Source organism: Canis lupus, chromosome 1, assembly GCF_048164855.1.
Source record: "Canis lupus baileyi chromosome 1, mCanLup2.hap1, whole genome shotgun sequence".
NCBI classification, from domain to species: domain Eukaryota; kingdom Metazoa; phylum Chordata; class Mammalia; order Carnivora; family Canidae; genus Canis; species Canis lupus.
The window spans coordinates 86,915,947-86,929,832 of record NC_132838.1 but is presented as its reverse complement, the minus strand read 5'-3'; the positions used below and the strand labels follow the sequence as shown (position 1 = coordinate 86,929,832).

General features: G+C 50.2%; 1 protein-coding gene and 1 long non-coding RNA gene across 4 annotated transcripts in view; one reads left to right on the top strand and one right to left on the bottom strand.

Annotated features, from left to right (window-relative positions):
- The window catches only part of CEMIP2 (cell migration inducing hyaluronidase 2), a 78,740-nt gene extending 74,568 nt beyond the window's left edge, over nucleotides 1–4,172 (bottom strand). Inside the window, exons 1-2 of one of the 3 annotated variants that reach the window (XM_072838241.1) lie at nucleotides 2,624–2,782; nucleotides 2,200–2,386 (exon numbers count right to left, since the gene is read on the bottom strand). The gene's annotated coding sequence lies outside the window, so the exon portion shown is untranslated. Of the gene's footprint in view, nucleotides 1–2,199; nucleotides 2,400–2,623; nucleotides 2,783–4,021 lie in introns of those variants that run through there. The other 2 variants (XM_072838234.1, XM_072838251.1) reach the window with 2 other exon arrangements.
- LOC140639831 (uncharacterized) lies at nucleotides 3,433–5,886 on the top strand. Its single transcript, XR_012036477.1, has 2 exons — nucleotides 3,433–4,915; nucleotides 5,306–5,886. It is a non-coding gene; the product is annotated as an uncharacterized lncRNA (long non-coding RNA).
- The last annotated feature ends 8,000 nt before the right edge of the window (nucleotides 5,887–13,886 follow it).

The following is a 13,886-nucleotide window of genomic DNA, read 5'->3' as shown; positions in this document are numbered from 1 at the left end:
GGTCAGCAAAACAGAAATCTGTCCCTGAGATCAGTTGGACTTAGGTATGATTTAGAGCTAAAAAGCTCGAAAAAGAACCTATTTTCAAAGTACCTTTCGATACCAAACAGCACTAGCTTGTGTGGCACTTTATTATATACACGGCAAATTAAGTCATCAAAGAATTCAATAAAGTATGCTTAGACTCATTTTACAGATGAACAAACAGCGTGTAAAGAATTGAGAGATTTGGCCAGCAGCAAACGGTTAGCAAATGTCAGAGCCTCGTTTTAAACTCCCTTCTGACTTCAAGTACTCCAATCTTTACATTTCAAAATGGTACCGCCAATGGGATGCCTGGGTGGCTCAGTGGTTGAGTGTCTGCCTTTGGCTCAGGGCGTGATCCTGGAGTCCTGGGATCGAGTCCCACATCGGCCCCCCCGCAAGGAGCCTACTTTTCCCTCTGCCTGTGTCTCTGCCTCTCTCTGTGTCTCTCATGAATAAATAAATAAAATCTTAAAAAAAAAAAAAAAGGTACTGCCAATACCAAACACCAGTGTTCAGTCTCTACTATGTCTGATTTAGAAAACTTTATTTTTCACTAAATTACTTCCTCACCCCCCACCCCCCCCACCCCCGCATTCCCAGTCTTGTCCTCCTTTGGATCCTTAAAGCATTCTATGCATGATGCTCCAAACACTTACACACTTACTGGGCCTTCTAATTGTTCGTTTCCTTTTCTCCCAGCCTAGGCTCATTCCTTTCAACAGCAGAGACCATCTCATCTTTCCTTAAAGATGGAAGCCACCACTGATTATCTTGGCTCCCTGTGACTGCCCAAGCCTGAACCACTCCATCCAACTCCCTCTGCCTACCACAGCACACGGTGGGCATTCAAATTGCTTCCTAAGTGCCTAACACAAAAGAGGTGAATAAGAATTGTTAGTCGAATGCAGGGTGGGTGGGTGGGTGGATGATGCAAGACTCCTAGTTTATGACACTTTACAGAGTACACTTTGACAGCCAGTACTCCATGGGAATCCAAAACTAAGTATTTAATAATAATCATTTCAATGTTCTCTTTCTGCACTGCTGTGGTTCATCCTATCATTCTCAAATTCAGAATGGGGCCCAGGCGTGCAGAGCTGGTAAGCAGCAACCTTTCAACTTCGGAAATGGCCCACGACTTTAATTCCTTAGTCTGTCTTCTCTCCATTCCCAAGGTAGCCTGGGAACAGGCTAGAGGAGGTTCATTAGAACACGAATGAGGTGTTGTCCCATTCCAGCTTCCCGTTGTGAAATCTGAGACTTCTGAAAATCTACAGATTTTCACCAACAAAGGAGACTTTACTCAAACAATTCCCTGTGACAAAGAAAAGCTAAACAAGCACAGGGTTAGAGTTCACAGATTCTCGACCCCCCTGTCCAGACACTCCTCTGTCTGCACACTCCTCAGCTTCGTTCACAGACTGTTGAAGCAGAACAGGTAGGTGATGACTCAAAATTCACTTCTAACCTTCACTTCTTAATTTTCTGAGCTTAAACACACACTCATCAGATAAAACAGCATCAGGTGGAATGAACTGAAAGCCAGAAGCAGACTTCCAGTTCCACCCCCGGCACACTCTGAGCCTATAGTCCAGGAACACAGAAACCAGGGGAGTAACGTTAAGGATACGACCCCATAAGGTCCGACCCAGTGTCTAGTAGGCAGAAGTACCTGGTTCATTTTCTTCTGCTTTGCATAGAAATGCAAACCTAAAGGAGCCCTTTGAATAGCTAATCAAAGGCACACAACCAGAGCGTGAAGCCCAGACCAATTTTGAAAATAGCAAGCTTCCTTCAAAGGTCAAAGATCAATAGCTCCATTTTTGCCCACCAAAGACCCAGAAGGCTAAATATTTCAAATGCATTTCTAACACAGAGCCACTTCCAACAGGTAGTTCCGTCTGGCTGCCCCGAGGTCTGAGGCCTCCCTCGGCTCAGGTGAAATCTCTGCGTCCCCCCACTTCCTCGAGATCCTCATTTTGTCCTGGTAAAGGGCTCCCAAAAACATCTGCACGCGCTGCACACATGCAATTATGCAACAACGCCTCACACTGTCACAGTGCATCAAGGAGAGTGGACACAAGCCAGCGAGTGGATGAAAGTTAACCTTATTAAGCACTCCCTTCCAACCCCGACGGCTGATGAAAGGAGATCACAGGCTGTTTTCCTAACCTTATGCAGAGAATTTAAGTGAGTGGTTTCTGCTCCACAGCGAGGTCTGGCGACGACGGTCAGCAGAGAGCATCCAGGGACATGAGGACCTTGGTTTTATTGCAAAGGATGTCGCACCGGGCATCAACTACTCAGCTCCGGGATCCTCAGGGAGCGGGACCCCCGACTTTGCCAGGACCTCCCAACCCTGCAGAGTAAAGCTGGGAGTGGGGTCCAGGGGTAAGGCCATCCCCAGCTGTAAAGAGAGCTGCAAGCGATCTTAACCGCCCCCCCCCCGCCCCGCCCGCGCTCGACTTCTACTAACACAAAGCCGGGCAAGGGGTGAGGGGTTCGCCAACCCGGAGGGAATAGGAAAGAGACAAAGGTCACCCCGGCGCGCCCGCGCGCACTGCCGCCGAGGCTCCGCGGTGGACGTTGCACCAACCTTCCAGCGCGGCCGGCTTCCTGTGGGGTTTGTCCCCCACCCCAACCCTCTCCGGAAAGTTTGAGGCTGTTCACACCGACTTTCAAAGGTCCATTGTTTCCCTCCCCGTCCGGGAACGTAATGAAAAGAGAGACGGAGAGAAAGAGGTCAAGCCGTGGCCCCCCAGACCGTCTCTTACGGAGGGGTTGGCCCGGGGGGAGTCCGGTTACGCCCGATCCGAGGGGAGAGGGGCCCGGGGAGGCGGAGCGCGGGGGGGGGGGCGGCGGGGCGCTTCGGCGGCGGGAGGAGGTTTGCCCTTTCAGCAGAAATGCCTCGATGCCAGGCCGCCGGGAGCCGGACGGGGCGCGGGGCCCCCGCGGGCAGCTGGGGAGGCGGGGCGCGGGGAACCCCTCCGCTTACCTTCCCCTCCCCGCTTAGCGTCGGCTACTCCAGGTGCCTACACCGCGGTCCAACGAGACGGAGCCGAGCTCCTGGCGTCCCCGGGTCCGGATCCTCTCTCCATGGCCGGGGAGCCCCGGAGCCGCCGCCGCCGCCGCCGCCGCCGCCGCCGCCGCCGCCGCCGCCGCTCGCCTGCAACTGGCAGCCGCAGCCCGTGCCTGGAGGTGAGGCAGGCGCTCTCCGCCGGGAATGACGCGCACTTCCCCCGCCTCCGCCCCCGCCTCCGGCCGCCAGCCTCGGGGGCCGGGGCCTCGGCGCGCTCGCTCCCGGGGCAGCCGCGCCGCGCTCTCCGCTCCTTCCCCTCCGGAGCAAGGGAGCCTCGGCCCCGCGACGGCGGCGGCGGCGGCGGCGGCGGCGCGGGGCGGGGCGGATCGCGGCCCCGGAGTCGCGCTTTCCCGGTCGGCGGGCGCCGCGGCTTCCCCTCGCTCCGGTCGCGCTCAGCCTCCGCGGGCCAGACAAGCGGCCCGGCTCTGCTGGGCCGAGGGCTGCCGATTGGGCGGGCGGACGACGCGGAGGAGGCGGGGGCAGAGGAGGAGCCTGCGGCCGGAGGAGGCGGCGGCCGCGCTGGGCTCCTCCCGCCGCGCGCTCCGCCGCAGCCCGGGACCCGGCGTCCAGCGCCCCCCGCCGCGGCCCCGTGCGGCCGCCAGCACCTCGCGGCCGAGCCCGACGACGAGCCGCCCTCACCCCCGGGGGAGCCTGCTCCCCGCCCTCCTGTGCGGGCCGAGCCTGACACTGCGCCCCCGCCGCTCCTCGGCCGAGCTGGACACTGCGCCCCCGTGGCCGCCGGCGGAGCCCGACTGCGCCCCGGCACCCCCGGCCTGAGCTGGACACTGCGCCTTCAACTGCGCCCTCATCGCTGCCGCGGGAGCCAGACCCTGAGCCGCATCACCCCCAAAGCCACTTCCAGGAACTCCCGAAAACGTTCCGCGCGTCCGGCCAGCGCACCACGGCCGCCCCCACCTGGCCAAGCCGGCGCGCTGGGTTCTTAGCCCTTCCCGGGGAGCCAGCCGGCTCTCGGACTCGGGACAGCTCCTCGGCAGCTCGGAGCGGCCCGGCCCCCCGCGCTCCAGCCGGAATAAATACCGCCAGGTTGCCCCACGCCCCTCGGCCGCCCCACTCCGGAGTGGCTGCTGCTCGCGGGAGTGGCGCTGAGCAAGCCCCTCCCCCGCCCCCCGCCCCCCGCCCCCTCCCCCAAGCCCGCGAACCTTCCATGGACCCTCGCTCCCCGGCCGGAGCAGCCCAGCCGCCGCCGCCCCGCCCCTCGCTGGAGCTGCTCCCCCCCCCCCCCCCCCCGAAGCCTTGGCTCCGCTGAGGGCGCGGCCGGGGCTCGATCAGTCAGACCCACGAGGTCCCCAGCTAGTGACAGCAGCAGGACTGCCAAATCCAGGCGGTCGTCATCCTCCGGTTCTTTCGGAATTGGAAGTTGTCCCGCAAGGGAACTCTCTCTCCCAGCGAATACTGTACAGATACGAGTGTTCATTTTTCAGAGTTGCTCTTTCCAGCCTACCCCCCCCCCCAACCCTTTTAATAGAACCTTAGTCATGTAACCGTGACATACCCAACAGGCGGGAAGGGGAATTCCCTGTTTCCACGAGTTTGGTGCTCGAAGTTTCCAAATCGTGGCTGATAAGATTCCCGATTCCCAAACTTCACAAGACCTGGCTGAATCACAGGTGCCTGGAATGTGTAAGTTTGAGAAACGGTGCTGCATCCTCAAATTCATTAAAACTTCGGAAAGTTGCCTCCAAAATAGCAACAATATCCAGTGCTGAAACCTTAATGAAACTACCCCACTTTGGGAGCCACTGACCCTCTGGGAGCGGAAGGAGGATTCTTGAAATGAAGCAGATACAGGTGCCTTGGTGGCTCATTTGGTTAAGGGTGCCCTCAGCACAGGTCCTGGTCCCAGGGTCCTAGGATCGAGCCCCATGTCAGTCTCCCAGCCCAGCGGGGAGCCTGCTGCTCCCTATCCCTCTGCCCCTCCAACCTGCTCCTCTCAAATAAAAACCCTTTTAAAGGCGGGCACGGGGCACCTGGGTGGTTTAGTCATTTAAGCATCTGCCTTGCCTCAGGTCATGTCCCAGGGTCCAGGGAGTCTGCATCTGCCTCTCCCCTAGCTCATGCGCTCGCTCGCTCGCTCTCTCTCTCTCTCTCTCTCAATAAAATAAATAAATAAATAAATAAATAAATAAATAAATAAATAAATAAATAAATAAATAAATAAATAAATAAATCTTTTTAAAGGAAGAAGACAGGGCAGCCCGGGTGGCTCAGCGGTTTAGCGCCACCTTCAGCCCAGGCGTGATCCTGGAGACCCGGGATTGAGTCCCACGGTTCCCTGCATGAAGCCTGCTTCTCCCTCTGCCTGTGTTTCTGCCTCTCTCTCTCTCTCTCTGTCTCTCATGAATAAATAAATAAAATCTTTTTTAAAAAATTGCTTAGAAAATAAAAAAGAAAGAAAGAAGAGAAAGAAAGAAAGAAGAGAAAGAAAGAAAGAAAGAAAGAAAGAAAGAAAGAAAGAAAGAAAGAAAGAAAGAAAGAAAATGGTTTTGAATGACAAACTGGAAGGAACAAAGGATTATTTTCGTGATCAAAGGTGAAATGCTTAAGATCATGCCTTATAAAGACAGAATAGGAAATGTGTCACTCTGTGTGGTAAGCTGGAAAATAGCCCCACCCCACCCCCAAAAAATTTCAGATCCTAATCACTAGAACCTGGAAGTGTTCTTTTATATGGAAACAGGGTCTTTGCAGAGATTAAATTAAAGATCTTGAGTTGGGGAAATTATCCTGGGTTATCAGAGCGGGCCTTAAGTGCCATCACTTGTATCCTTATAAAAGGGAGGCAGACCTGAAGGCAACGTGAGCATGCAAGCAGATGTGGCCACAACCAAGGAGTGCCAGCAACCACCAAAAGCTGGAAGAGGGGCTGGGGGCCGGGGGCGGGGGGCAGGGGTAGGGAGTGGGGGTTGGGGGTGGGGGGGTGGAAGAGTCCTGCCCACTCAATGATTCCAGACTTCCAGCATGCATCCGGTCCAGGAACATGAGAGAATGTATTTCTACTGTGTTAAGCCACCAAGTTTGTGGTGATGTGTTATAGGAGCCATGGAAAACACATACATGCTATGGCTTGTGCAGTGCCAACTTTACATTAAAATGCCCATTTTCTGAATATTAAGTGCCAGGCCCCTTGCTTGGAGTTTGAACATGTTATCTAATTCATTCCTCCCAAAGATTGTTAGTCCAATTGTGGCCGTGGGGACACCGGGACTCAGAAAGTCTAGAGAGCCTACTGTACAGCAGGAGCCTATCAAGTCTGCCAACCATTCAAATATTAAAAATAACAATTAAAAAATCACAAACTATTTTATGAAAGTTTTGGTTTTAACAACGTCCTACTTCCATAACCTATACCTATTGCCAAAATCTAAGGAAATGGACATGGATGTCTGAGGACGCTGTACCCAGAGGCCAGGGTGGGCAGGGGTTTATAGGTGCCTCCCCACCTTCTGCTCAATATTGTTTTGAACCTAAAACTGCTCTAAATAAAGCCCACTGTAGGGTGCCTGGCTGGCTCAGTCAGTAGAGCATGCGACTCTTGATCTCAGGGTTAAGAGTTCAAGCCCCAAGCTGGGTGTAGGGATTACTTAAAAATAAAATCTTTTAAAATTTTTTTAAATTAAAAAAGTAAGTCTATGGATACAAAAAGGGGGGCATTGAGTCCTTGTGCGGCTGACCTTTGAGAATTTTATAAATTTTTGTTCCTGGGTATTTATCAGGAAACAGAAAAAAATCGAAGTTTCTTCGAATAAGACAGATGGTTTTGAAACTACAGGCAGTCCCCAACTTCCGATGGTTTGACTTAATTGTTCAACTTTCAAGGATGAGAATGTAAAATGCATTCGGTAGACACTATACTTCAAATTTTGAATTTGGACCTTTTCCTAGTCTGGCCATATGTGGTGAGAGACTCTTTCACGATGCCAGGCAGTGACAGGGAGCCGTAGCTCCTGGTCAGCCCAGCGATCACAAGGGTCAGCAACCAATACACTCACAACCATTCTGCACCCAGACAACCATTCTGTTTTTCACTTCCAGCACAGTATTCAATACATTCCATGAGATACCAACACTTTATTATAAAATAGGCTTTGTGTGAGATGGCGTGGCCCAACTGTAGGGCAATGTGAGTGTTCTGAGCACGTTTAAGCTGGGCTAGGCTAAGCTATGATGTTCGGTAGGTTAGGTGCACTAAACACATTTTTGACTTTAAGGCTTTTTCAACTTATTGTGGGTTTATCCAGATGTAACCCCATCATGAGTTGAGGAAGATCTGTAATGTGAATGGAAGTTACACTGGCTACAAAACAAAGTGAGTGGCCACAGACCTCTCTGGTCAATGGAATTGATGTTGTCATGGATCGGGTTCCCAGGGAAGCAGGCTCTGAGACAGAGTGGCAAGATGTTCATTAAAAAATGTCCATGAGGTCAACACCTTTGGAGGGAGGGGCAGGAAGCAGGATGGGACAGAGGGAAAAGTTGAGCTGCGATGCGAACCCAGCTACAGGCTCAGCCCGCCTCTCATGGAGGCGCTACAGCCATGGCCCTTCCCGAATAATTGCCCCCAGATGGCCAGACCTTTACAGAGCCTCCCGAATTAGTCATCGGATATGGTGCATCCTGGGAAGTGGCATGACCTCGGGCAAGGCGGCTCAGCAGCCTAGGCATGGAGAGGGCTGGCTATGGATAACCCTCAGGGCTGGGCAGCATGTCCTCCCGTGAAGGCCAATCTGGTACATACCTCCATGTCACCTACTCCCTCAGTAGGTGACACCCTCACTGTTGCTCTGTCCTTTCCGTAGGAGGAGGGAAAGCCCCGGGATGAGGGAGAGGCTCATCTGATGCCTTTTTGTTTGTCATCCTGGTGGTGGTAGTGCTCAGTCTTGAGGCAGGATAGCACATTGGCTAAGAGTGGAGGCCCTTCAGTCAGATTGCCTGGGTCACAACCACAGTCCATAGCTCACTGGCAGTCTAACTTCAGACAAGATGTCCAGCCTGTCTGTGCTGCAACTTCATTTAAAAATGGATTAGCGGCACCCAGCTGGCTCAGTTAATAGAGCATATGACTCTTGATCTCAGGGTTGTAACTTTGAGCCCCACTTTGGGGATCAAATGAACGAATGAATGAATGAATGATAGTACCTAGCCCATGCAACTGTTATGAGAGTTAGCTATGAAAATGCTATAAGGGGCTTAGCCACACACCTCATAAGTGCTCAGCACACCATGTCATTGGTAACTCTGGCCATCTCTTCCTTAGCCTCCCATGATTGACTAAATTAGAATCTTCTTTCAGGTTACACTCACAAGGACTTTTTTGGTGGGGATTAGAAGCTGAGTGCTGTAAGATCCAGGCTGGAGGTGAAGGCCATGAGAAACATACAAGGAACATAGCAAAAGGAAGCTAGAAACTTCTTTTTAATGGTGAAAAACAACAGCCACATTCCAAACATGCCTGTTCTTTCAACCTCTCTGGCTCTGTAGGCACGTCCCTTTGCTCTGAAACACCAATCCTCCCGATCTGCTCCCTGGCTGACCCATCCTTTACCACACTTACCACTGTCCTTTTATCCCCCGAGAATTAGATCAAATGTGCCTCTCTTTGTGAACATTCTAGCTACAGCCTCCCCTCAGCTCCGATGGCTCCACACACCTGTTACACCCCTCCTAGCACTGCACCCAGACGATTAGGTAAGTCTTAACCCCAGCCATCCCCATCCTGCCCCCTTCCTTGCAGCTGTTGGACTGGACACCTGAAGAATCAGATTCAAGATGGAACTCTGTATTTATTTATTTACTAAAGCTTATTTATCATTTTTAGTAATCTTTTCACCCCACGTAGGACTCGGAACTTACCGCCCTGAGATCAAGATCTCATGTTCATCTGACTGAGCCAGTCAGGCCCCCCAAGCCTCATTTGTTTTTAAATCCTAAGGGCTAGGATGCCTGGATGGCTCAGCGGTTAAGCTCTGCTTTCATCTCAGGGTGTGATCCTGGAGTTCAGGGATCGAGTCCCACGTTGGGCTCCCTGCATGGAGCCTGCTTCTCCCTCTGCCTGTCTCTGTCTCTCTCTCTGTCTCTCTGTCTGTGTGTGTGTGTGTGTGTCTCTAATGAATAAATAAATAAAATCTTTAAAAATAAATAAATAAACATAAATAAATCCTAAGGTTCTAGCATAAGGTTTGCAGAGCGACACAGCCTGCTGTGTAGATGACAAAGGAGTCCACAGAGCCCTTCAGGAGAGGGGAGAGGACCAGATACCAAGATCTGGAAAGAACTTGTACAGCTCTGCCTTCAGCATTTTAGTGCTGCTGCTTCCAAACTCTTTAAAGGCAGAAACTCCCTTGACTACCAGCCACTCTTTCCCTCTCTGTTCGGCCCCCGCAGGCTATTGGAAATTAACTCCTGCAGTGTTTCATTCTATGAGAGTCTGAACAGATCATTTTCACATTTCATTTTTCTTTTTTTTAATATTTTATTTATTTATTTGGCAGAGAGAGAGCACAGGCAGGGGGAACAAGAGAGTGAGAAGCAGGCTCCCCACTGAGCAGAGAGCCCGACATAGGACTCCATCCCAGGACCCCGGGATCATGACCTGAGCTGAAGGCAGATGCTTAATGGACTGAGCCACCCAGGCGCCCCTAAATTTCATTTTCCTGTTAACACTTGTTCCAGGCTACATTTAGTATACGGGCATGGAAATGATTCTCCAGGTGACGAATGCTTCTCCAGGAAGGTGTTGATATGCTGTTTGCCATCCTCACCTTAATTAAAAGTCTTACAAGAATTTTCCCCTTCGTTGACCGAGTGCAATAACATTACAGAATATTAGTGACCTTTCTCCGCTGGGATACAGCTGAGCGTCTACAAAACCATCTTTTCTCTCTTTATGTCCTTGCATCCAACTAACCTCATTCTCACACTTCATCAGCTTGTCCTGAAGACTCTATGTTTCCAGTTAGACTCTCTGGATACTTGCTTTAAAATACAACATAAGCAATTCTGATATAGCTGAAACTCTGAAAGTCTTTTCAGAGAGAGAAGAAACATTTCTTTTGTGATCAGCCTCCGAAATCTATTAGGTAAATAGGAATGAAACCTCTTTTCTCTTTCTCATTTGAAATCACAGCCTTCCAATTTAGTCCCCCATTTTAGCCATTTTTAAAGTGTAAGATTCAGTGGTGTTAAATATCTTCATATTGTGCAACCACCCCCACCATCCACCTTTACAACTTTTTCATCTTCCAACCTGAAACTCTGTATCTATTAAACAGTAATCACCACCTGCCGCCCCAGCCCTGGTGATCACCATTCTACGTTTTGTCTTTATGAATTTGATTACCCTAGGTGCCTCATGTAAGTGGAATCAGACAGTATTTGTCCTGTGTCTCAAGTAATCTTGATTACTTGATTACTGCCCCCCAGGCACCCCAATAAGCAACAGTTTTAAGAAGGCCAGGTAGCTCTCACTTTTATGTCTTTGGAAGCCCTGAGTCACTGTGATAAAATCTGGCTACTTTGCTGTAGAAACCACATGTGCAGAGTGTGGTGCCTTCCCTTCTCAAAACAGAGAGACCATGTGTGAGGAAAGAGGACCTTAGACAGAGTGAGAAAGAAGACCCAGCCATTTCAGTATCCCAGTGGGATTCAGCCCCACCTGCCCTACCAAGGAAGTGCAGACGTAGGAGTGACCCCAGGCAAGAACAGCAGAGGAACTGCCCAGCTGGGCTCAATCCAGATTTCAGAACCACCAGTCAATGAAATTGCTGTTATTTTAAGCCACTAAGTTTGGGGTGGATACTATGCACAAATAAAAAACCAGTATCTTCTGGCAAGATCCACATAAGGAGGGGCAGAGGGAAGCAGCATACGTGAGTAGGAGGCTGAATAGATGGGGCGCTGCTGAAGAGGAAGAGGAAGCCCCACAGCGTGAGCCTGAGAGACTGAATTCCTAACTGTAGGATAGTATTTAAAGCAATAGGTGAGGGGTTCCTGGGGGGCTCAGTGATTGTGTATCTGCCTTTGGCTCAGATCCTGATCCCGGGTCCTGGGGTCGAATCCCGCATCGGGCTCCTAGCAGGGAGCCTGCTTCTCCCTCTGCCTCTGCCTCTTTCTGTGTGTCTCTCATGAGTAAATACATAAAATCTTAAAAAAAATAATAATAAAGCAGTAGATGATGCCACAGGTCAGAGATCAGGCTCTAAGTTCAATTCTGTAAGCTCCTCTTCGCCTTCTGAACCTTTTGAGTCTTGTCCCTCTCTGTCTCTCTGATATAAAAATAGCTACCAACCAGAGGCATATAAACAGGGATTCTGAGCCACATTGTTTCAAATCAAGTCTCAGCAATAGCACCTACTAGCTGTGTGACGTTGGGTGAGTTACTTCAGCTCTCTGGGCCTCCATTTCCCTATCTGTAAGATGGGACTAATTATAGTACCCACCCCTATAGACTTGTTATGAGAGTAAATGAGTTAATAAATGTGAAACATTTAGAAGAGTACCTGGTACATATATGCATAGGGTTAAAGTTATTTAGTGTTATTGGGGTGCCTGGGTGGCTCAGTCCGTTAGGCATCTGACCCTTGATTTCAGCTCAGGTCATAATCTCAGGGTCCTGGGATTAAACCTGACCTCAGGCTCTGCATTCAGCACAGAGTCCACTTGTCTCTTCCCCTCTGTTCCTCTCCTACTCATTCTCTCTCCTTCTCATAAATAAATAAATAAATAAATAAATAAATACATAAATACATAAATACATAAATACATCCTTTTAATGTTATCAACAAATACTAATACACACCCTTGGTCTTTTTCAGACAAGCAACACAGTATTTCAGATTTCCAACCACTACTGTATACAATTACCCTCATTTGGGATCCCTGGGTGGCGCAGCGGTTTGGCGCCTGCCTTTGGCCCAGGGCGCGATCCTGGAGACCCGGGATCGAATCCCACATCGGGCTCCCGGTGCATGGAGCCTGCTTCTCCCTCTGCCTGTGTCTCTGCCTCTCTCTCTCTCTGTGACTATCATAAATAAATAAAAATTTAAAAAAAAACAAAACAAAAACAATTACCCTCATTTCACAGAAACTAAGGCTCCAGGAAAGTAAATAAGACCACTTTTTCTTTTAACACCTTTGAGTCATCTTACAATATTAAAGAAAGTAGTATCTTTACAAGGAAAGCTTGTAGGAAAAATAAACCTTACACAAGCATCCAGACACCATCTTCAAGTTAGGAAGGGTTGCGGAGAGGACCAGAAATTGACGTTGTTCAGTTGCTCCAGGGGGTGGAAGTGCTCGCAACAGGCGGAAAATCAAGGGATGTAGAATTTGGCTCAGCCTTATGGAGAAGCTGCTATTTACACTTTCCAAAATATCTCCAGTTCCTAGCTCAGTGCTTGGCAACAGCTCTCAGCTCTCAATAAATAATTGAATGAATGAATGAATGAATGAGTGAATGAGCAAATAAGAGCTTTCCGAAAAGGCACAGACTACCTCAGGAGCACTCTATCCTGGCATGTGTGTAAGAAGAGGCTACAGCTAAGCACCTGGTGCAGGGCCAGAAGAAATGCTACTGACATACAAATACGCTGAGTCTTCAGGAAGAAAAATGACCCTAGAGAATATGCAGTAAGAGAAATTCACTCAGAACCACTAAGGAGCTGAATTCCTTTTTTTTTTTTTTTTTTGTTTTAGGATTTTACATATTTATTCATGAGACACATACATAGAGAGGCAGAGACATAGGCAGAGGGAGAAGCAGGTTCCTCTCTGCTTGGCTGGGACTCGCTTCCAGGACCTGGAATCACCACCTGAGCCAAAGGCAGATCCTCAACCAATGAGCTACTCAGGTGCCCCTGAATTCTGACTTTAAAAGTTGCTGTGGGGGGATCCCTGGGTGGCGCAGCGGTTTGGCGCCTGCCTTTGGCCCAGGGCGCGATCCTGGAGACCCGGGATCGAATCCCACGTCGGGCGCCCGGTGCATGGAGCCTGCTTCTCCCTCTGCCTGTGTCTCTGCCTCTCTCTCTCTCTGTAACTATCATAAATAAATAAAAATTAAAAAAAAAATTAAAAATATTAAAAAAAAATAAATAAAAGTTGCTGTGCCACAGATGAAAGTAACCGCCACGGGTAAAATCAAGGAAAGGAAAAAGACTGTAAGCCGCATGCCTCCGCAAGGAAAAAAAAAAAAAAAAAGGAAAAGATGATTCAAAAGGGTATTGGCAACATATAAAGTATTAATAGAAATTAATGGTAACCCCTCCCATTTGAGAATTCACAATGTTGCCAACCACGGTGAGAAACCGAAGTCTCAATGGAAAAATGAGGTATCTTCCAATTTTTGAAGCTACTGGAGCCTGAGAGAAGCAAGTTCAAATTCCGACTGGAACATTTAATCATTGTGGGACTCGAGGCAACTTCCCAAGTCCTCCAGGCTTCAGTTTTGTCACGTGTACATCAACAAGGCTGCAGATCAGTAATTACGCACGGAGAGAGCACACTATATGCAAAGCATCTCCCACAGGCCGCAGTGCATGTTGGCGCGCGCACCCACACCCACACCCACACCCACACCCACACACACACACACACGCACCCGTACAGTACAAGGAGCTGCTGGGCCGCCTGGGAGGCTCAGATCGTTGGGGGACCGCCTTTGGCTCAGGTCGCGATCGCAGGGTCCTGGGACGGAGCCTCGCTCGGGGCTCCCTGCGCGGTGGGAGCCGGCTTCTCCCTCTCCTCTGCCCCTGCTCATTCTCTCTCT